The following is a 24,190-nucleotide window of genomic DNA, read 5'->3' as shown; positions in this document are numbered from 1 at the left end:
CTTCTCTTCCACTTCACCCTAACATCAACCCTGTGAGGTAGGTTAGAGTGGGTGACTGGCCCAAGGTTCCATGACAGAGTGGGGATTTGAACTTGAGTTTCTCAGATACAAGTCCAACACTTTAACTACCACCAAGCTGGATCTACACCAAGATCATTTTATTACTTTTTACACATTCACTTGACTTTTCCTCACTAAAAGGTATTCATAAATGTGCATGAAATCAACAATCTTTGTGAAGTGCTTTCAAATATGACAATTGGTTTTCAGTCAAACAATTAACTGAAGTAGTCTAGCACCCAGAAGCTATGGTTGTTGTGGGTTTTCCTGGCTGTATTGCCGTGGTCTTGGCACTGTAGTTCCTGACGTTTCGCCAGCAGCTGTGGCTGGCATCTTCAGAGGTGTAGCATCAAAAGACAGAGATCTCTCAGAGCGGAACTACAAGTGACCAGATTGGACACTTGTCAGCTTCCCTCAAGTTTTGATGGGAAATGTAGGCAGCTTGACGGAATGCTGGACAAGTGACAGTTGAAAAGTCCATTGGACAGCAGTCAGAGAGTCAAGCTGCAAGACTAGGATGCCTACATTTCCCATCAAAACTTGAGGGAAGCTGACAAGTGTCCAATCTGTGCCTTTTGTCACTTGTATTTCTGCTCTCAGTGTCACAGTGTGGAAAAGATGTTGGCAGGTCATTTGTATCTACTCAGGAGGGGTGGAGTTGAGCTGAGTCATCCTGTAAGAGTTTCCCAGGGTGTGGAATGCTAATGGCGGGAGACTTCACTGTATCCTGAGGAGGTTCTTTTGCATATGGATTGGTGCTTGATGTGCTAATCTTCTCTGCAGGGCTATTGTCCAGTATAGAGTGTCTTGTTAGCCTGGTGTGCTCTGTTCATTCTTAAGGTTTCTTCTTTCCTGTTGAAGTTTTGCTTATGCTTGTGAATTTCAATGGCTTCCCTGTGCAGTCTGACAAAGTAGTTGGAAGTGTTGTCCAGTATTTTGGTGTCCTGGAATAAGATACTGTGCCCTGTTTGAGTTAGGCTATGTTCAGCCACTGCTGATTTTTCAGGTTGTCCAAGTCTGCAGTGTCTTTCATGTTCTTTTATTCTTGTCTGGATGCTACGCTTTGTGGTCCCGATGTAAACTTGTCCACAGCTGCAGGGTATACGGTATACTCCTGCAGAGGTGAGGGGGTCTCTGCTGTCTTTTGCTGATCGTAGCATCTGTTGTATTTTTCGGGTGGGTCTGAATACCGCTTGAAGGTTATGCTTTTTCATAAGCTTTCCCATCTGATCAGTAATTCCTTTGATATATGGCAAAAACACTTTTCCTGTAGGAGACTGTTTTTCCTTGGTTGTTTGATTCATCCTGGGTTTGATTGCTCTTCGGATTTCATTTCTGGAGTAGCCATTTGCCTGAAGCGCGTGGTTTAGATGATTAATTTCAGATGATTAGTTGCAGCCCAAGGAAGTTGGTTTCTCAACAAGGATGGGAAACCAAGAAGGTTGCTACACAAGCACAGGCAATGGCAAACCACCTCTGTTTGTCTCTTGCTTTGAAAATCCTATGGGGTTACCATAAGGCTGCTGTGACTTGATAGCACTTTCACACACGCAGTGGCCACAGATGAGTGAACACACTTACTATAACAGACATTTGGAGTATTGGCTTGTCCTTATCTATAATCTGACAATTAGAAAACTTCATATTAAGTAATGACTAGGGGTGTACACTAGTCATGGGCATGAACCGAAAAAAAATGAATCACGTGATTCATGGTTCATTGCATGCCATGAACCAGATACCACAAACTTCCATGACCTTTTCCTAGCTGAAGCAAGTGCAAAGTGTGTGAAGCTGACAGCCCAGTCAGCAGAACAGGGCTGTCAAATTCACTCACCCCACGCCGGGTTCAGCCCATGTGCTGAAGCCAGCGTGGGGTGAGTGAAGTTATCAGCTCCCGTTCTCCTGCCACCCAGGGTGAGTTTGAAGGGGGAGTTGGAAAGGGGATGAATTTGAAGGGAAGGAGGTTCACCATGCTGCAAGCAGCATGGGGAACCTTCTTCCCTTTAAATTCTCCCCTCTTCCTCCAGCCATCTGGAAAGGGGGAGAAAGGGGGAGACCTCAGTGCGGGGTCTGTAAAACTGACAGCCCCCGTTCTTCTTCCGCTCAGGGCGGCAGGAGAATGGGAGCTGTCAGCTTCACTCACCCCACACTAGCTTCAGCCCATCGGCTGAACCCAGTGCGGGGTCTGTGAAACTGACAGCTCCCTTCTCCTGCCACCTGAGTGGCAGGAGAACGGGGCTATCAGTTTCACACACGATCAACGGCATCAGCTTATCTGGCTTTACAACCGCTGACAACTCGCACGAACCGGGCAAAAAAAGGCATGGAGTTCGTGGGAAATGCAGTCCTATGAACCACGTTTTCACGAACCAAGAATCGCCCTGGTTCGTGCATTTTTTTGCTTCGTATTCTGATTCGTGCCCACCTCTAGAGTACACTAAGAAAATTTGTTTCAGTTTCAGTTCCAGGGGTTCCAGAATAATTCCGTTCCATTACTAGTTTGTTCTGGGTCAGCCGGTACAGGCTCGGTACTGATCAATTTGGATTTTTTGTTCATTTTCATGAGTTTCGATCTGTTGCATGCATGTTGGCCACACATGTGCAAACGCATGCTGTTCTTTTCAAGGGGTGGTGTGGAAACAAGGCTCTGAGGCAGCTGTTTTCATGCTTAACCAAAAACAGCATCAGTCATCAGTCCCCTTCCCAGTCTAAACCATTGATTCACTGAGTATTTCCTCAAGCACAATAACACACACACAGAAAACAATGGACTCGTAGAAGGCGAGTGTCAGCAGGTGGGTTAGTGGCAGTGGGGCACTCCCAAGTAGGAGAACAGTCCAACAAATGCTGTGCAGCAACATTAAAAACAATCCTGCTTCATGTTCCCTTTTTCTATAGGATCAATAACTTACTACCTTTGCATTCTGCTGTTGTGTGTTGCTGCTGTTTTCTTATTCTTTGTAGTTTAGTTCCCACAATGAGGGGCAAATCCAAATCCTTCCTTTTGATTTTCAGGAAAGCAGGAATCTGCCCTGAAAGGCAAGCCCAGAGCCTGTATGCTGCTGGAAAGTACAAATTGCAACACAAAAACTTTTGGATGGGAAGGACTCATTACAATTTAGTTTCTTGGTTTTGGTTCAGTGTTCCGGAAGCTGCATTAATGAGCTGAATCAGTGATTTCTGTGTGGTTTTGGCTCATTTTTTCCATTATACACACCCCTGGTAATGACTACATATATCCATAGACACTAGGATAACCAGCCTCCAGGTGAGGCCTGGAGTTCTCCTGGAATTCAAACTGATCTCCAGACTACAAAGATCAGTTCCTCTGGAGAATATGGTAGCTTTGGTGTATACTCTATGGTGTATTATGGACTGTAGGAGAAATGAAAGCCCTAGATTAAATTACATCCAAACTGAGTTTCCTCCCTTCCTCAACCTCTGCCTTCCCCAAATCTCCATAAACTTCCCAAGCCAGATTTGTTCTGGGACCCCCACATTTGGCAACTCTAATATACACACACCAGGAAACCTTGATCACGAGCTGGCCAGCTTAACTGGTTCCATATGCTTTAAAGGGTAGAGGAAACGGAATGTCCACTTTTCAGGTAATGCTGACAAAGGAATAATCATAGACTTCAATTCAGAACAACAATAACAAAAAAAACCCCTGTGTATGTGTGAGGAAGTGTAATATACATTAAGGCTGTTAAGGAGGCAACAACATGGAGATTTTAATACCCCATGATGATAAGCCACGGGATCCTGTATTCCAGACTTATCTCTCACCTCGACCGGCAGAGCATTAAACAGCACAGGGGTTGATACGTTAACAGAATCTCTATTCTGTCCAATACCTGATATGTACACTTAGGTAGTTCTTTAGACAAGATGAAGTGATAACCAAGATCACCCCTTTACAGTGGCCCGTCCTTCCTGCCCATTGCGCCTATGCTCTTCTGCATCTCTGTGTTTGATGCTCTATTCAGAGACACACCCTAGTTTCTCCCAGCCTGGTAAGAACAACATACTGCATGAGATATTCCTGCTCTCACCAGGAGGGAAGGCAAGGAAAAATAGATCATTCTCATAGTCCACTTCCTGCAATTTAGATAAGCATCTGGTTTCTCCACACTTCAAAACAACAAGAAATTGAAGACAGGCTTGGCAGAAATTGGTTAAGTTTTGAAGCAGACTGAGCCCAAGAACTAAAACTTTAAAAAGTAATCCACTCTCCAACCAAAAACAGCAGCCCCTCTCTCTTAATGGCTGCCTGGAGCTAAACAGACTCCTCTAGAGAAATTCCTCCAACTAGGAACCAGTGTATTGTCGAAGGCTTTCATGGCCGGAGAACGATGGTTGTTGTGGGTTTTCCGGGCTGTATTGCCGTGGTCTTGGCATTGTAGTTCCTGACGTTTCGCCAGCAGCTGTGGCTGGCATCTTCTGAAGATGCCAGCCACAGCTGCTGGCGAAACGTCAGGAACTACAATGCCAAGACCACGGCAATACAGCCCGGGAAACCCACAACAACCATAGGAACCAGTGCATGAACATGTTGTACTAAGCAAGAATTTTTTTTTTTATCTTATATAGGTTCCTGCTGGGGATTCTGGCTGCTAGATGAATGGTATGGTTGTTAAGAGTGCTGGACAAGGATCCGTGAGAACCAAGTTCAAATCCCCACCCTGCCATCAAAGCTTATGATGACCTTGGGCCAGTCGCTCTCAATGGGTTGTTGTGAGGATAAAACAGAAGAGGGGAGAATGATGTTGTACGCTGCTTTGGATGCCCGCTGGAGAAAAAAGTGGGGTATAAATATTGTAAGAAATGAATTAGTGAACAGTGAAGTAAAGATGGTTACAGTCTCATCTCCTAACCCAGTGCTAGAGTCAGCTGCTTCTACAATAGCAGAACACCAGAATACAGATTGAAAAAATACCAAAAATACCAAATCCTGAAAAAAATCTTCCTGGCCAAGCCATCTACAAGGATTTTCAAGAGTTTATTTATTTAAAACATTTTATGCCACCTTTCTACCCACCTTATAGCCTCATAGATGGTGAACAATAAAAACACTACAACCAGCTTTAAAAACGCACACATATACAATAATTAAAACCAACAATTAAACAAAACACATAGATAGGATGTAGGATTAATAAGGGAATGTCAAAGAAAACAAAAATTGGACAGAAGACAGTGACGGAGAGGGAGAGGTGTCTCCTTGGGGAGGGACTTCTATACTTTTGGAGTTACAACCAGGAAACCCAATTATTGGGTTACCTCCTCATCCAGCCTCAAATGAATAGGGTACCTGAAGCATGGCCTCTGAATATAGCCAATTATAGTCAGGTAGGTTCATTTGAGTGTAGGCTCACCTTAAGCTGTGTTGGTCCAAAGCCATATAGGGCTTTCAGGATCAGTAAACGGCAACTTGAATGGAGATCTGAAGCAAACTGGGAGCCAACAAAACTGGTCCCTACAGCCCACTCCAGTTTGCATTCTGGCTGGAGCATTCTGTACCAACTGTAGCTTCTGGACACTTTTCAAGGGCAGCCCCATAAAGCACATTGCAGTAGTCCAACCAGGGCCAGAAAAGGGCAAAGCTGGTGAAAGGCACTCCTGCCCATCCAGCAGGAAGCCTGGGTTCAGCAGCACCCTCAAGAAGGAACCTGTTCCTTTATAAGCACAAACACAAACCTAGGTCTTTCTGCTAGGGTTGCCAACTGGCCTGGAAGAAAAAAATGTTCTGTCCCTTAATAGGATGTTATTTACCAGGTGGTGTTGATTACCCCCAGGCCATGAAAAATTTCAGCCTCTCATTCAGCCTCCATGACATTTCCCCCATCCTGTTGGCAACTACACGTCCTGCGCAATTGCCTCTAAAATAGATGTTTCTGAGCTTGGAGAATTAGAACCCTTCACCAAACCTACTGTACAGCTAAACAACCTCATTAGGTAAGGTGATATTATGGTTGCCAGCCCTGGGTTGGGAAATTCCTGGAGACTTTGAGGGTGGAGCCTAGGGAGGGCAGGGATTAGGAAGGATGGGACCTCAGTAGGGTATAATGCCACAGAATCCATCCTCCAAATGAGCCATTTTCTCCAGGGGAACAGATCTCAATCATCTGGAGATCAGTTGTGGTTTGGGGAGATCTCCAGCCACCACCTGGAGCTTGGCAACCTTAATTTATTTCAACAGGATGCATGATAGCTGGTTGTTCCGATAGCACTCTCAGTGAATAGGGAGCCCAGTCTGTTGGTGTCTTGAGGTTCCTAGACTAAACAGTTTCTTTCTCTTCTGTCACTTTTGGGGAGAGGCAGAGCTACACATACCATTAGTCAGCTCCCAATAATCCCTTGAGACAGTTGCTGTTGGGCTGATGATTTGTCCCTAAACGCAATGCTTAATTTTTCTCCCAGGAATAGAAGCATTTGCTTCTATAGAGAAAAGACAGGGATGTACCTGTTCCTCTCCAGGAAGCCTCATTGTTTTGAGATTAAGTTATGTCTACTCTGAACTGTCTATGCCCCACACGGTACACCAATCTTACAGAATTTAGAAAGACTTCTCTGATTTAGAGGGCAATCCTAAGCAAGTCTACTCAGAAACTCAGATCTATTCAAATAAACACAAAAGTGTTTATTTTTTAAAATTTATTTCATTTATGGTTCACCTTTCTCACTGAGACTCAAGAAGGATTACACAGTGTGAGATTAGTACAGTGAGTATCAAGGACAATTTCATAAACAATGCCATAGGGTTAATAAACACAAGTTTACGAAGACATAACATCAGCAACAATCCAATAAAGAGTTGAAGAAATGCTGAAAGAACATAAGCAATTCTAGGGCTGACATAGGAGCACAAATTCAAAGCCACAGAAAGTATATAAGGCAACACAGTGGTGAAGTATCTAGGTGAAGTCTATGGTCCCTAACTCACTAGCAGAGCATCTGAAACCCCTCCCTACAATACAAAAGCCTTTTTGAGTAATTCAGTTTTGCATTGTTTGTGGAAAACCAGGAGAGTGGGGGCTCTTCTGACCTCCTCAGGCAGGCCGTTCCACAGGGCAGGGGCCACCAAAGGGAAAGCCGCTGTTGATTTCACCCATGTACAGGGTGTCACCTGCAGGAGACCTTGTTCTTGCATTGTTATTCATAGCTGATGTAGTGTAGTGGTTAGAGTGTCACACTAGGACCAGGTTCAGATCCTCACACTACAATGGAAGCTGGCTGGGAGACCCTGGGCCATCACATACTCTCAGCCCAACCTACCTCACATGGTGGTTGTGGGGATAAAATGGGGGAGTCAAGAACAATGTAAGCTGCTTTGGGTCACTGGATACAAAGGCAGGGTATGAAGGAAGTAAACAAACAAATAAATACATTCTAGGGGGATTCTATGTAACAAGCTCAAAACATTTCCCCATACTAGAAACGAGGTAATCACTGCATGCATTTTTTGGGAGAGCTAATAATTATGGTGACTGCTTGTTAAAATAATTGCATCACAGCTTTATCTCTGCAGTCTCCACAACTGCACTCCTTTTGACAGATAATTAAGCTGAATGTTTTTGTACCACTTCCTCCTTGTGGGTGGAATGCTTTACCCCAAGTCAAAATGTGGTAAGCTTATCTGCATTTTCAAGTTGTTTCACTAATTCATTTCTTGAAATGTCAGGCATCTCCCTTCTATCTGCTTCTGTTGTCCTGCCAAAAAACCAAGATTTACTTGCTGTTTGACTAGGGGAAAAGATAACATATATTTTAAAAGACTAGAGTAGAAGACTTTTAAACTCAAGCTACCTCTGGATTCCCACCCCCATTCACTGTGTCAATCTACTTGATCCACAGTCTGCTATCGAATAAAGAAGTCACTCTGCTTATCAGCCATCATTCGAGTTTCTATGAGTCAAACCGATAAATAAATAATCTTCCTCTTTGAAGATACAGAGACTCAGACTGTATAGATATGATGCAGCGGAGGGTTTTAAGTCAGTCGTCTGTGAGGTATAAAGTGATTCTCTATCCCTCCTTCAAGAGCTCAGAGTGGTATATAGGTTTTACCTATCCTTTATTTATTCCTACATCAACCCTATGAGGTAGATTAGACTGAACAACAACAACAACAACAACATTCAATTTATATACTGCCCTTCAGGACAACTTATCACCCACTCAGAGTGGTTTACAAAGTGTGTTGTTATTATCCTCATGACAATCACCCTGTGAGGTGGGTGGGGCTGAGAGAACTCTGAGAAGCTGTGGCTGACTCAAGAGAGCTTCGAGAAGCTCTGACTGACAGAGATAACTAGCTCACAGTCATTTAGCAAGAGTCATGGCTGAGTGGGGACGTGGAACCAGGTTTCCACATTCCTAGTCCAATTCTTATCCCCCTCCTCCTGTACTAGCACCTCTGGTTCATATTACCTGTGAATGGTAGCATGCAATATATTTTTAAAAAGACAATGTCGTGTAACAGCTACAGTGTCACACTAGGAACTGGGAGAAACAGATTGGAATCCCCATTCTGCCAGGAAGCTTGCCTATTGACCTTGGGCCAGTCACACACTCAATCTAACCTACCTCAGAGGGTTGTTATGAGGATAAAAGGAAGAAGAGGGGAAAGATGCAGATCACTTTGGACTCCCACTGAAGAGAAAAGTAGGTCATAAATGAAGAAAGTAAATAAATGAGGCAGAAATAAATTTCCTGGAAAGATGTGAATATTTTAAGGGTATGATGTTGCGACAGAAAGAACAATGTTTCCCTAAAAGGGGAAAATGTTAAAAAAACAGTATGATGACAAAATACTTTAATATTGTTCATCCTCGTGCCATTTTCCAACTGAAAAGCTCCACCCTCTATGGGCTTTACCCCTGCTTTGGGATCCCAGGTTCCCCGGTGGAGGTGGGGGATCCCCCGCTCCCACCCTCGGCCCCCTGCCACCACTCATCTGGTCGCCTGGGGGGAGGGAGGTGGGAGAACGGGATTCCCAGGCTTGCTCCCAGGGCGATGCAATGATGTCACTCCTGGGAGTGGCATCATTGTGCTGCCCTGAGAGCTCTCCCCTGCTTCACAATTTCCAGAAACTTCCCAACCCCGAGCTGGCAACCTTACAAACACAGTATTCTGGAGAACACGTCTGATACATTACCGCTACTTCTCTTTTTTTGTTTCTTGGTGAACTCTAACCATGTCAACATAGTGTTCCCTTTGACTCAGGAAAAAATGTTGAGGTTATATATCACACTCCATATGGGACTCTCACTGCCTTGTAAGTAAAAATTCCCGTTATATTTCTTTCAAGATGAAGCAGGAGAGCAAACAGTTTCTTGCCATGCTGACAGTTTACAGAGCTTAAACAGAACCCTGAAATTTGACCCAGGGACCTGTGTTTTAAACTGTAAGACCACCCTCCATTCTATTATTACACTCTGCAGAATTAGATTTGATCCTGAACATCTAGAATTACTAATGTTATTAGCCATAAAGTTATTCAGCTCTTTTTTTTTTTATTACCCAACACAGTCTAGTGAACAAAGGTCTGGATGCATGGCATGCAAGTTCTCATGTTGCTCTGTAGGGCAGTAAATTATAGCCATTTAAATATGAAGGGACTATTCACGTATTGCTGTACAATGATTTTATGCAGTCTACTCCTGTTAATGCTAAAAGGAAGTCAGGCCCATAAATCTGCTACATATTGCTTGGAATTAAAAACAAAACAAAACAAAACTTACAACTGACATATTCCCATGGATGTATAGAGCCCTGTTCAGTTTTGATGTTCCGATCCCATATAATGGGAATATGTACTATGTGTGAGTCTCCCACTATGCTCAGTTGCATGTGTGAATGGGGTAGTATACGTATATGTGTGTGTACATTTTGGAACACGCAAACGTATTTCCTCAAAAACCCAAGTGTTCTGTTTGAATGTACCAAAACTTTACAGGCATGGAAAATATGCATGTTTCCCTACTCACACAAAACAGCAACTACATATATTGGGATGATTGTATGCAGATGATACTTCCATTACATGTGGTTGGAATCCCAAAACAGCATCTGAAAAAAACTCACCCGGTAAGTACAAGTGGCAAGTCACTGCCAATACTGGGTTGGATCCTGAGACTCCCTTCCACCATGTTTTCTTCTAACAGACCTTGGTCTTCAATTCTGCTCTTCCATCACAGAAAGACCTTCTTCAACAAAGAAAGACTTTCCCCATCTGAAAAGGTCTTTCTCCTTTGGAAGAAATCCTTCTCTGTTGAAGGACGACTTAATGGAAGAAAATCATAGGATCCAGAAGGAAGTTAGTATCCAAACTGCTGTTAGAACATCTCTGAACCAAAAGTACTGAAAAATTAAATTAGATAGCAAGGGGGAGGGAGGGATTGCAAGAATGAAGAATAGTGGGAACGATCATCTTAAGCTATCCATAATATTTCACCATACAGAGATTATAAACATTCCCAGTTCTAAAGTGACTTGTAAAGCCACCTGGCTAAGCATTTAATTAGCAAGGAAAAGCATGCCCTACATAGCCTATATACATTGATAAATGTCACAGACCTGTTTGCCAGGTCCCCCTATCCTCCTGGTGGGAGGTGGGGGCTCTGGCATCTATCTGCTTTGGTGCACGTTGCGCATGCACTTTGCGCGTGTGCACTCCGGGCCCACGTGATAACGTCACTTACGGGAAGTCATGTCATAGTACCGGCTGCTCCAGAAGCGCTCCCACATTCCATGGGGGGGCCCAGATCGGGCCACTGTGGAGTATAAGAGAGCTCTTGGGCTCCACAGTGGTCCAATCTGGGCCGATTTGGACCTGAATCAGCCCGATTTGGGCCCGAATTGGGCTGAATTGGGCCCACGGGAGCACATCACGCCCCCAGGAGCATGCCCCGGGAGGCCTGTGCCTCCCCCACTGGCCAGGTAAGCGGGGGCAGGGAGTGAAGGGTAGGAGATGGGGATCCCCCGCCCCCGGCAGGGGAATGGTAACCCTATACAGACCTCTATATTACTGTTTTATTTTATAATCACAGTAGAATTTTAAATGTGTATTCTAATTAGGATACTTATGTTTATTTTTTATTTTTTTAAAAAGCATCATTTTTCAAAAAAATCCAGAAAGCATATATTTATTTAGAAATACATCAGATCAAGTGGAATGAAAGTTTGGGAAAGGAAATGGTTGTAGAGTAGGACATGGCACCTTCTTAGGTGTACCTTCATATATTTGTATATAAACATATATCATTTTTGAGTCAGTTTCTTATGAAACTGATGAAGGAGATAGGTCTATGCCAAACAAACTAGGCAAAATTGTCCTCATTTCAATGGGAAAGAATTAAGCATATTCTTAATTTCCCCACACAAATCTTTGGAACTTAAAAGGGCTCAGGTTTGGCTTGGTTATGTGTTAAGTTTCCAATATGGCACAAATATTGATCAGTTCCCAGAAATTTATAAAAGTTTCCGATATTTGCTATTACTTATGCTGGTATATCTCTACAGAAAATGGAAGGCTCCAGTCTTCTTACACTCATTAGAAAGGTAGTTGTCTTCCCAAACACATTTTAATTTGGATTTGTCTTGCTGTGATTTCTTTCTAGTTTATTTTTAATAAATACTGAACACAGTATATTTTTATTCTGTTTGTTGTGATTTAATCAAGTAGTGACATCATTTTATAGACAAATGGTCCAATTATTTTTGGTTGTTTTAGGTATCCCCCTCCCCTCATGCCAGTAACCTGGAAGAAATAAAGTGCTAAAGAAACATTTCCATTACATTCCCTTTCATTGAGCTACACTGTACTTTTAGTACAATCAAGAAGAATAAAAACTAACGAGAGTTTTCCCATAAACTGCAACAGAATGCACAATATTGTCACCAGTAGTTAGTATAAGGGTACAAAATAAGAGGAGCTTAAAATATTAATTTGTTTTTGAAGAATGACACAAGCGTCTACAGAGAAACTACTCAAGAAAATACTAGGCACATAAAGGATTAAAGCCAACCGTGACATCACTTTTTTAGCAAGCCAATATTTTGTATTACTTCATGTATAGTCTCTTTCCTAAGCTATTCATCTTTGCTTTTATTATACCCTGTATATGCTGTAAACTGCATCATCAATCTGTTTATATTTCTAACTTGCCCTTTCTCTTAAGTGTGTGTGTGTGTTATGTGCCGTCAAGTCACTTCCAATTTATGGAGAACCTATGAATGAAAGACCTCCAAAATGTCCTATTGTTAACAGACTTGCTCAGATCTTGCAAACTGGAGGACATGGCTTCTTTTATTGAGTCATGCAGGATCACAACTGGAAAGCTCCCTGGGTTAAAAACTCTTTGCAAATAAAAAGCCAGTACTGCATGCAAAGAGAGGCAGTAGAACTTTTCTCCCTTCTGAGCTAGTTCTCTTTCTGCATGGATTTTTTTTAATGCAAAGAAACATTTAAAGCTGGAATCTGCCATCTGCAGTCTACAGTAGCGAAATCCACTTCGCCACATCAAGGCTCTGCCTCCCCATTCTCACCTCATTTTACTGCAACTGTGATCAGGCCTGAGCATTTTCCAATAATGGTGCACCACATTTTATTTTAGATGGCTTTTGGTAAACAGAAATAGGAGGAAACAAGGATGCCCAGGGGACATCTCATTTTCCCTTCTCCCAGTATGTTCTCTTTCTCTTCCCCGAAAGCTCCAATAACTTAGCCCTTTCCCTGCTTCCTTCTCACTCACCAGCCCACCTACCTTCATCTGCCCCCTGTCAGCTTTGTCTCCTTCCCTCCCCAAGCAGCCTCTCCCTGGGAAAACTCTGGCTGAGGTGCACAATACTATTTGCTGGGCTAGGCCCAGCTTCTTGATTCCAGTTGGGCCAGACCAGGTCCAGTTGCCAAGTGGGAACCTGAAAGGATTTGTGAGCAGCACCTCGCTGTTAGGGTTTTGCATAATTTCACTTCCTGACTTTTTGTGACTGGCCGCTCCTCTTGTGGCAGCCATTTTACTGTTGGCTCTACCTCTTTGAGCAGCTATTTTGTGGTTGTACCCACCACCCAGGAGTGCTCTCGGGGAGGTGCAATGATATCATTCCCAGGAAGTGAAGCCATCATGCTGCCCTGTGAGCATGCCCGGGAAGCCCATTCCTGTGCCTCCCCCGCTCTACCAGCCAGGTGAGTGGTGGTAGGGAGTGGTGGGTGGGAGCAGGGAATGCCCCACCCCCGCTGGGGGACCTGGGATCCCTAGAGCAAAGTTTTAATTGGGCAGTCACTTTACTCTCCCATAGCATGTAGCGAGAAAGACTGACAAAAACTGAACTATTCAGCATATGAGCATACTCAGTCAGAGCTGGATTTATCCTCAAACAAAGTAAACTAGAATTTAGGGCCTCAGATTAAGAAGGGCCTCTAAATACCCCCTCCATTACTATAGGACCATTCTTTTGGTAATGCTACAGGGCCTCTTAAGCGTAACATAGTTTATGGCCTGAGCATGTCTCAATCCAGCTCAGTTTTCAGAGCTGCTGAAGGTTTTTCCTTTCTTTCAGTTTTACTGAATTTATCCAGTTTCTTATGCGACATTTTTCCCACGAGTTCGTCTCTGGCTCAGAATGCTAAAGAAAGTTCTTTGCATTCACAAGCAGTGATCAGCAACCTGGATACGCCAACTCAGCTGCTTTATAGACACCAATGCAGGATTTCTTTAATATTATATATAAAATGATATTGCATTGAGTGGACAGATAAACATCTGAGCCTTGACGTTGCAGCACTGCTAGAACTTCGGTTACACATGTAGTATCAAACTAAAATACAGTTCCAGAGACCACATGATACTGTACATGTGTATGTCACTATTAGCTCCCATGTGCGAACATTTAACATTGGGAGGGAATATTCAGAAAGCAGCTGAGCCAAATGCTTTCTAAAAACATCTGTAAACACAGAATCCATTTTGAACTGAGCTGGGGTGAGCATGCTGATCACTAACTATCTTGATCAATATTTCTTAGACATCTGCTCACCAAGAGCTATTAGGTCTACGGTTGAAGACAGAATCCTATAAACGGAATTTCACAGCACAATCATAGCACGGCAACATCAAACAAACTATCCAGTGAGAATACTAGCCGATTAGGCTTAACCTCTTTCCCACAGGAGCCTTCAATCACTACTACCATCATCTCTTCTCTGCTTCCTAATCTGTCTCCAAACAGGGAAGACTAACAAAGCACCCTGAATCTGGGTGAATGAGACAGTAGTTTCAGGCAAAAACTGGCACATTTCTAGAGCTGCCAGATTCTGTTATTTTTATTAGTAGACATTATACAAAAGTAAGCTGCCTTGGACACTAACCAAGACTATAATTTCTGTACCATAGACAGCCTATTCTGAAAACCGGCAAGAGTATTTGCCAATACAGATTTGGTGGTGTGCTCCCCCTCATAAGAATGTGTAGATTATTAAGACTTTTCTAAACAAAATGATCCCGATCCTCTCATCACCACTCTCGTCCAACTAACTTTGATCCAGAACAACTGATATGTGGTTTCCCATAAACGGATTGGGAGGTAGCCCATCTTACCTATCCACCAGGTATCTGTGTACCTGCACCTGTGTCACTGTTTTTAAAAGATCAGGATAAATATTCATTTCAGTAACACGCAATGAAAACATTAAAAATTCAAAGAATATATCTAAAAAAAATCTAAAGGATGAGACAATACTATGAGGAAGGATAACAGTATTCATTATGTTTCCTTTTAAGAGAGATGTGAAATCCCCTGATGTTAGCTGATACAATGAGGCAGTCAGGTATTGTAAATGTCAGTGGTGTGTGAGCTGCTGTGGCATGGATACATCCTGATCCTATGCCACCCCAATAAAGCAGAAAGCTTGATGTACATATAAAAAGCCTTTGATAAAGTTACTTCCCCTGATATTACTACTCCTGCTCTTGGGAAGGACACTGCTTGCATGTAGGTAGCCCCAAAATAAATTCTTTGTGTTGTACACTGCCTCATTAAGAGGGTAACTCAGCAGGCCTCAGTGCAAGCAGGCTTTGTCAAGGGTAGGAGGAAAGGTAACATACTAGGATTGCCCCCAGGAGACGACAGGAGGCAGAGACCTGTGATGCCACAATGTCATTTCTGGCTGCATAACCTGGAGTGTGACATCGTTGTGCTGTGGGACAGTCTACGATTTTGCTATAATAAAAACATAGAGTTTCTGGGGAATCTTAGAGCATCCTACAATGTTTGATGCTGCTTCTGGTTACTCATCTGGAGTGTTATCAGTGTAAAAATCCTTCCTTACTAATCATATAAACTAGTACAGCAGGGCAAGGGAGAATTAAAACTTTTTTCTCCATATGGCCTGGGTATGTCCATTGTGATGAGTCAGTGCGCCTGATACCCCAAAAACCCTATGTTTGCATTGCAAGCACTCTTAAAATATATATTAGCTTTGTCTGAGCCTTATGCCACAATTCAAATTCTGTCTCTCCGGGCAATTAAAAAGAAAATAAACTCATTGCAGGCAGCCTAGCCAAACATTTATATGTTTAAAAAATGTCAACTAGAGCCATGTGGTCTCAATAAGGCAGAAAATTAACACACATACAAAGTATTTTGTTAAATGTATATTGCAGTGTGCCCATAGACTATTTTAAAAATCGCATTTATCCAGCTCTGAACTACTCTGTCCACAAAACTCATTTGGTGGCTAAGACTATGAACAATGGAATGTGCTTGAATAGGCAGATTTGCACTACAAAGAAGTTGTGGGGCAGCTTCCCCTTCCTTAGGGTTAACAGTCACATCCAGAACAAAATCCTTCAAGGTTAAGGTCTTGAATTTAGAAAGTGACATCATCGCTTAATTGGCCCAGGAGGAAAGTATCTAAACTGCTGCAAAGTTGCCACAAGGTACCACAAACCACAGCTGCTGCATCATGCCAGACCAAAATGTTCGGGCTTCTTTTTATTGCAACACACACAGATACCACAATCAGCTGGCAGACACAGTAGTCAATTACATCATTCAGAAATGGTTTCATACCTGCAAATTCAGTTATAGCAGTAGCCTCAGTGTGCAGAGTACTAGCTTGGCCAAAATTTTAAAAGAACCATCCTCTATTTTACATGTATGTTGTAAGCACTCTGTGGGCATCTAGAATAAGTTGAAAAATACAAACTATACATTGCCCATCACATACCTTCAAGCAATACTCATAAAATAATTTTTACTCTATGCTCCTGCCAAGATGTTTTATGCTTCCTTGATGATACCGACCTTCCAAAAATGTTTTATATCAGGGATGATATAACCAGCTGTCCCCAACAGCTTTTTCCTACAGGCTCTTTTCTGAAGCTTTCCAAATCCGTCTGGATCTGGGCCACAGATGTTTCTGCAGCATTACCTTCGTAAGTTTGAAATATCCATTGATAGCATTGAACTGTAATGTTATTTTCAAGTGGGCCAAGCATACCATCAAAAGTGCGCTAAGCACGCTGAATATATCATCAGGCATAGCACTTAATCCATGGAGGGTCAAAAGAAATTGGATAAACTCTACAAGCAAGTTGCCAACACATGCATTAGAATTTCTAGACTAAATGGGTAGCTGACACATTGTAGGCAAATTACCAGCATTTCTTGAAACAAGCCCCAAGAAGATAGAGCGTTAATTTCAGTAAAGTGTTCAAACAATTAATAATTAAACACTGCAACTGTAAACCCCTGAGGAAGCACATAACATCTGGTCCCAGATAGTGGCCCTCGGTTGCAAGAGTTGTTATCAGCCGCATTTAACATGCTCAGCTATCTACAGTACAGTCCTAAACACAGTTACATCCCTCTAGGCCCATTTACTTCAATGGACATAGAAGGGTAAACCTCTACCTGGGACTGCATTTCCAATACTAAAATATAGCCCCAAACTGAGTAAACCAGAAGTGTTTCTACCCACTAGGCTTGCAGAGTTCAGATATTTACTGTGCAATCCTAAACAGTATAATGGATTTTGAAGCATGTTATTCTGTTTAGGATGCACTGTAAAATGTGGATGTTTTAATTAAGGATTGTCTTTATAACTATCACAAGACAGACAATGAGAGTGGCATAACCTGTTAAATTACTTTTGGAGAATCTCTATGGATTCATCTTGTTTCATGCTCAGGGTAAAACAGATCACTAGGTGTGTGTACTGAAAAAAAATCCATTTCATTTTCAGATCCAAGATGTCGAAGGGGTGTTGCTGGGTCAGATCTAATCCTTTTGGGATTTGTTGTTGTTATCATGGGTTTTGGCCCTGTCCTTTACACTGAGGGCTTCCAGGTTCTTTGGGGCAACTTTTTTTTGCAGTTAACAGCATCAAAATCATACAGAACATTCCTCCTTCTAAATTATCGATCCACTGAGTTTGTCCTCAGTTACTGCACTACACTAGACATACATATACACAACAACAACAACCCCAGAAGACAACTGCTGGCAGGTGCACACTATGGTGGGAAACTGGCAGGCAACGAAGTAATGGGGTAGTTGGTGGTTGGCGGCATTAAAAACAATCCTGCCTTATGTATACTTTTTTTCTTTTTCTATTGTGCCAATAAATTATTACTTTTGCATCCTGCTGTTGCCCATGGGGTGCCATGTTTCCTTGCACTTTGCAACTTTGTTCCCGTGATGAGGGGATGTTCTCACATTAACTTCCGCCAGTCTCCATCACCCAAGTGCAGGCAGGTGCTGAGCCCACCTCCCCAAGAGACCTGTTTTTTCCCTGTAAGTTTTCATTTTTCTGTGGGGGCAGGCAGGATTGTTTTTGAAAAAGCAGAGTAGGTGAATGGCTCACAGGATGGGGGTGGGGGGGGGGAAGCAATCCTAAATAGGTCTACTCAGATATAAGTCCTATGTTATTCAATAGTGCTCACACCCAGGGAAGTGTCTTTAGAGTTGTAGGCAATGACTGAAGTCTTCCGAGGCTTTTATCAAGACTGATTGATTGAACAGACCTCTTGCACCCCATCCCCAGCAGCACTTTGCCTCATAGTGACTGACTGTCCAAGTGCCCTGAGAGGGAACGGGAAGATAAACCAGTGCTGGATAGCACTGCAAAACAAACCAAGCTCCAACTCCCTAAACAGGTCTACTCACATGTAAGTTCATTATTATTCAATAGTGTTTACTCCCAGGGAAGTGTCTTTAGAAGTGCAGCCTATGGCTGAAGTCTGAATATTACCCCTTCCAAAAGTTTCCAAAACTGGTAAGCGAGGATGGGGTCTCCCCTTGTGAGAACCCAATTGGCAGGGAGACAATGCTGTTGCGATGGCAAAAAAAAGGCATGTTTTTCCTCTAATGGCATTATGTCCAACATAATGCCATTGTGTACATTCCTCCTTCTTGCCGTCAGAGTTAATTAATAATATAAGAGGTCTCTCCCCTTGAGATCTGATTGATGAATGTCATTAAGGAAAACAAGATGCGGCTGCTGCTGGGAGGTAAGAAACAAAATAAAATGAAACACACAAACTTTTATGGTGGGAGGATCTTGTTATAATTTGGTTTCCCAGATTTGGTTCACTGTTCTGGAAGCTGCTTTAATGAAACGAAACCATGATTTCTGGATGTATTTCTAGAACGTTTGTTTCATTTTGCACACTCCTGATCACAATATACTAGATCAGGAGAAAAAAGTCCCCCAGGACAAATTTGTTAGTGAGTCTGGTTACACCTCGAACTCTTCCCACAGCTTGTGTTATCAAAAGCTGTCTGCTTTCATTTTTGTGGAGTTGCGGGAGGATTGGCTCTTTGTGTTCATTCATGCCTTCCAGTTAACATACACTTGGCTGGCTGTGTTGTTTGCATAAATAGGCAGGGGGCAAATTTATGGGGAATCTTACATAGAACAAAGATCATTTAATTAGATGCAACTTCCTGGTCCTTTCCATCAGTATTTTACATCAGCTTTTAAAAATCCAATGCATATTAAACATTAAATTAGGACTGACAGTACAGCAACATACTTCCCTTAATACAGAAACGATACTGCAAATCTGGAAATGGAGTAATTTAAAACACCGTTGGATATTATGCCATTAGAGGGAAAGCACAATTCCAGAAAGGCCCATTCCAATTTTAGCACTGACCAGGAATCTTTGGTAGTTGTAGTCTCTAGTTCCAACTGAGCAAATCCTATTTTATAAATAGACTAAACAACAGCATGCAAGAGGAGATGTGTTTCCCAATGCAATGACGACAATTTGTTGAAAAGAGAATGAAACTTAAACACCATGCACATTAAATGGGAACTCAAAATCCCCATTAGCCAACAGCTGATTAGATTAGTAGAACACTTGTTCACTCTGTGCTTCTGCAGATGCTGAAATTATTGCATGGACTTAGCTGCAAGTACTGTTGGAAGGAAGTAAAACTACAATGTTTATTTTACATATATTCATTTTACAAATACTATAGCTTAGTTTACCAATTTACATCTATGTTTAAATCCGATCAACTTATTTTTCTTACTGGGATCCATAGATTAGGTCGTTTTGTCAAGGGTATTTGGCTGCCAGCACAAATAGATAACAGAGTTACAACTTTACTGCTCTTCAGAAATTTTAAAACAAAGAAATTCTGAGGAAGAAGGGATTCTTATTTCATAAATGTAATCTAGCTGTCAAAGTAGGACAGCTACCTTAGTAATCCAAGGTATTACAAAAAAAACTTCAACTGCTCATTCAACATCATGCAAAACCAGTATTTACTCCATCCCCCAATAACAAAAAGCAGAGCAGATGCAATAATTCTATTTACCGTGAACTAATTAAGTGACGAGAGATAACTAAGGGATCCTTTCTATACCTATTTTACATAGATAGTCTTAGAAGAGACGATCCCACCAAAGTTAAGTCATTTGGAATTTCATTGACTTCTTTTTGTGGGAAAGTTAAACATGTGTTTTAACTTTCTCTCATTAAAAGCAATGGGGCTTGAAACTATTTTAGGTGAATTCGGATTGCTGTCACTGGTTATCTTAGCTGCGGGTGTTGCTCTAGGATATTTTTTAAATTGATGAGAGGGGCAAGGAACTGTAAAAAAGCCTGAACAACCAATTTCAGCTGTATCTGCCGTCTGTTAAAAACAATGCATGTTTGGTACCTAGAGCTTGTTATTGGTTTTTTAGCTTTATCCTAAGAAAATCTTGAACACTCTTCTCAGTAGTAGGAGTGTGTGTGTGTGTGTGTGAGGGGGGGGCTTGAATGAATGGGGCCCATTCAAAGCTCTTTGTGGTTTCCATAAAGTGTAGTTCTGAGGGGGAAGAAATATCCTCGCTGCTTACATGAACTACTGACACGCACAAATGTTTCCGTTACTTGGGTCAGACATAATGTTCCCACCTCCCAGGTAGAGCCATACCAAAAAAACCTCATTATGCTTCCAGGAATTGCTTTCCGTACAAGCTGCTCGCAGCTCGTGTGTCTTTTACCCGAGTCCAAAGAGTTTACCACCCAGAGCCAAATCAGAAAGCCCCTTTGAGGCACTTTTGAATGGAGCTAAATCCTCGCATTCTTTCCTTTGCCGATTCAGAGGGAAAGGACAGACAAAGGCACACTTCAGGGAAACGGCTCTGAGGCATCCATCACTCAGCACAGACACCCGCAGCCAAACAAACGTCGTCGGGGGGCGCCTCTGCCGCCACCCGCGGCACTTCAACAGCCCACTCCGTCCAGTCCCTGGATGCAATGCAAACCGCGGGCACTTACCGCTGGAATGGAAAGCGGGCTCCTCTCGGGCCGCCTCCCCCTCCCAGACGCCGCTGCTCTTTGGCCCCGCGGGGTTAGCTGCAGCTCTGCCTGCGTCAGTCAGTCCAGCTCGCCGCCGAGGGACGGCCGCGCCACTCGCACCGAAGCGCGCCAGCCGCCGAAGGGAGCCGCTCGCCCGCCCGCGAGGAGTCCGGACTGCGCCCCAAGCCCGAACAAAGGCTGCTGGCAGCGCGGGAGGCGAGTGGAAGGCGTCTGGCGCGCGGCCAGCGCGGGGCTCTCGCTCTTGCTCCGCGGGACGACGAGCGCGGCTCGGGCGTGCGCTCTCGCCGAGCGGGCGGGCGCTGGGGGCTGGGAAGGCGACGGGCGTGCGCCGGGGAGGAATGCCGGGGATGGCCAAAAATAACACGGCAGAAACCACCGGGGCGATCCGCGGCTCCCTTCAGGCGGTGCTCGCCTCCCAGGCGCGCGCGCGCGCTTTAGCTGGCTTCTGCGCTCTCAGGGAGAAGGCGGCGAGCAAAACGCCGGAGCAGCCTGCGGGAAAGTTACTTGGCTGGACTCGGACTCTGTAACTCCCATCGCCGTCCGCCAAGTCCCTGAATCTGCCCAGGCAGCTTGGGCAAAGGGAGTGTCTACGACCAATTAACAGGCAATTACGAGACACAATGTGGCTTTTATCCGACCAGCCTGTCTGCCTGTCACTCCCCTCCTCCCCAACACAACAGCCTTTGAAAGTTTCCTTTGTGACCTGACAGTAATACTCGCTCCACAGTTCCATCATCTGGGATTTCTGGCTAGGGCGGTTAAATGGGCCACCACGTCATGGGCCTCTTGTCAAAAGAAGCACCTTTTCTACCTCCCCAGAGAGGATGCAGTGCAAACCACATTCTATTTCAGGTGAATTTGTAAAGGTAACAAAATCAAACATGCTTAATTCAAACTGTTCACGAATGGATGTTATTCTGTGCTTGTGGTCTGGTACCATCTTCAGACGGCCTGACAACTTCTGTCTGTACCGGTCCAGGGACTCTTCCCAGATTTATGGCCTTTCCCTCGGTAAAACTGGTAGGCACAGCATGTAAAACCACCTTTTAACACATGATGCAGACTGGTATGGTGTCAGCTCACTGAAAAGAGACATTCAAACACCAGTTTTGCAAAGCAGTTTGTGAAAATGGGTTATTATCGAGAACCCACTTTAGAGACATGCCCATGGGCTGGCCGAGGCATCTGAAGAAAGCTGCTGCCACAATACATTTGTCTTTATGGTGGCACATAACTCCTTCCTATCTTGTGAAAAAAGTACAAGAGGAAAAGGGAAAGGACAAAACAAGTACTGCCATCAATGTATCTGGTATTGTCACACATATAGCTCTTGCACATATACTATTATCTTATTCCTTATAGAAATTTTAAAGTGTACAATGACATTTTCATTTTGAATAGCATTGATCCATATGTAGCTTTTCCTTACTGTAAAACAGCTATGGCTGCTAGTCACTTTTTGAAAAAAATCAATATTCAGGATGGCTTACTACATCAAAAGTTTATGGGGTTTAGTTGTTGTTGTTGCTTATGCAAATTATGCATATGTTCAAGAGCATGTGTTCCTGACTAGCTCCAACTGGAGCTAGAATCAGAGTCAAATGACTGCCTGCGTTTTATATTTTCAAAGGGCCACTGCTCTTTCACCCTGGAATTGCTGCAACCTGAAATCTTTCTGTACTAGCCACAGGTTAACTAAATTAACTGAGCAAGCATAAGCAAATTCACTTAGAATCTTACAGAGATCTATTCAACGGGGCTTACTTCCAGTAAGGAATGTACTGTAAATTGATGTTCTTAGGAATGTACTGTAAATTTATGTTAACACCTCTTTCATTCCATCTTAAGAGTAATACAAGTTGCATTTTAAAGCTGTTTAATTTAAATTTACTGCAGAACCTTAACCAGCAACACCTTTTCTCCCTCCCCCCTCCCTCCCCCCCCCTTATTTTGCTTAGTATCAAGCTTGAAGAAGACTTCTGGTGAACTCAAAAGCTTCCTTGCTACTCTATCACTGTTCATTGGCCCTAAGAAAAGTATTGTTTGGATTTCTAGTAGGAAAAAACAGCCACACAGCTGTGGTATTTATACTTTCAGCTCACTACCTAAAGAAAGTGCTTTGAATATATGGTTTTATTGGGGGGATGTTACACATACCAAACTCTGTGGACTTCAGTATACATACAAAGCTTGATTTTTGCTGCTAAGAAAGAACACAACTTTCTTCATTAGGAAGTTCACAGCTGCAAGCTGTATGGCTTCTGTTTGAAGGGAATTCTTGGGAATAAATTGGAATCATTTCAACATCTTCAGAATTCACCAATTAAGGACTTATTGAGAAGTTCATGATCAAACTGGTTTGTAACTGTTATGAAAAGAATAATTTGCGATTTGGCTGTAAGTTTTCACCTGAATCATGAGCTTTTATCATTGTTTATACATCGTCTGTAAAAATCCCCATTGCTATAGCCAATCTATGTCAATGTTTTCCTTCAGACAAAACTTGGAAGCTAATTTGTCCACTAAACTACTTACCTCATTCTTCATGCACTATCCTAAAAAATGTTATAATTGTGGAGCCATTGGATGATTTGACTAATTACTTAGCCGATTAGCTACACACAAAGCTGGAGAATAGATCTTTTTGAAAAGTCAACATTGGTTAAATCAGCTGCATTGTCCTTCACTTGTCAGCACTGCCATATACGACGTTCATGCTCATCATTGGATGGCTGCAGGCTCAGCTGATGAGTTACATGTGTGAAACAACCACAATACTTTCCAGTGGAGGCAGTCCAGGAGTTCCCATTCTAATCACTGAGTGATGATGTGTTATTCAGCAATGAACATATGTATATAAATCATTCCATAGCCATTCTTCTTCAGCAGAACTAGTTGTATACAGTTCAATAAATTACTGTAGGATCATGTTCCATCAATAAATTGGGAAGAGTAAGGAGAAATGGAGGGTGGGTGGGGGGAGAGAACAGACTGTCTCCTTCTAAGTCCAGAAATGAACCAGCTTTATTTTTTCAACGGGTTGCAGAGGAAATCCTGAAAACATGATTATATTGTTTCCTTAAGAACTGATCTCTAGTTACAGCATAATCCTAAGCAGAGAAAGACCCTTCCACGTCCAAGGCCTCTGCTTAGAATTTCACCAATAGTTATTGAATGACTGTTAGCTACCTCGCGTCAAAGTAAATAAGGTATAATATAAATATTTTACATGAATAAATAAGTAAGCACTCACTAGAATTCCAGAATTAAGTACAGATAAACAAGCCTTAAATGAAAAAAGC

At 42.8% G+C, this 24,190-nt stretch overlaps 1 protein-coding gene across 3 annotated transcripts in view; it reads right to left on the bottom strand.

Moving 5' to 3' along the window:
- Nucleotides 1–24,190, bottom strand: part of PALLD (palladin, cytoskeletal associated protein) — a 275,578-nt gene that overhangs the window by 170,775 nt on the left and 80,613 nt on the right. Inside the window, exon 1 of one of the 3 annotated variants that reach the window (XM_054989778.1) lies at nucleotides 20,847–20,909. The exons of the other annotated variants lie outside the window; for them this stretch is intronic. The gene's annotated coding sequence lies outside the window, so the exon portion shown is untranslated. Of the gene's footprint in view, nucleotides 1–20,846; nucleotides 20,910–24,190 lie in introns of those variants that run through there. 3 annotated transcript variants of the gene reach the window in all.

This window comes from Eublepharis macularius, chromosome 10 (genome assembly GCF_028583425.1).
Source record: "Eublepharis macularius isolate TG4126 chromosome 10, MPM_Emac_v1.0, whole genome shotgun sequence".
NCBI classification, from domain to species: domain Eukaryota; kingdom Metazoa; phylum Chordata; class Lepidosauria; order Squamata; family Eublepharidae; genus Eublepharis; species Eublepharis macularius.
The sequence above is the reverse complement of the archived record's forward strand: the minus strand, read 5'-3'. Positions and strand labels throughout refer to the sequence as shown.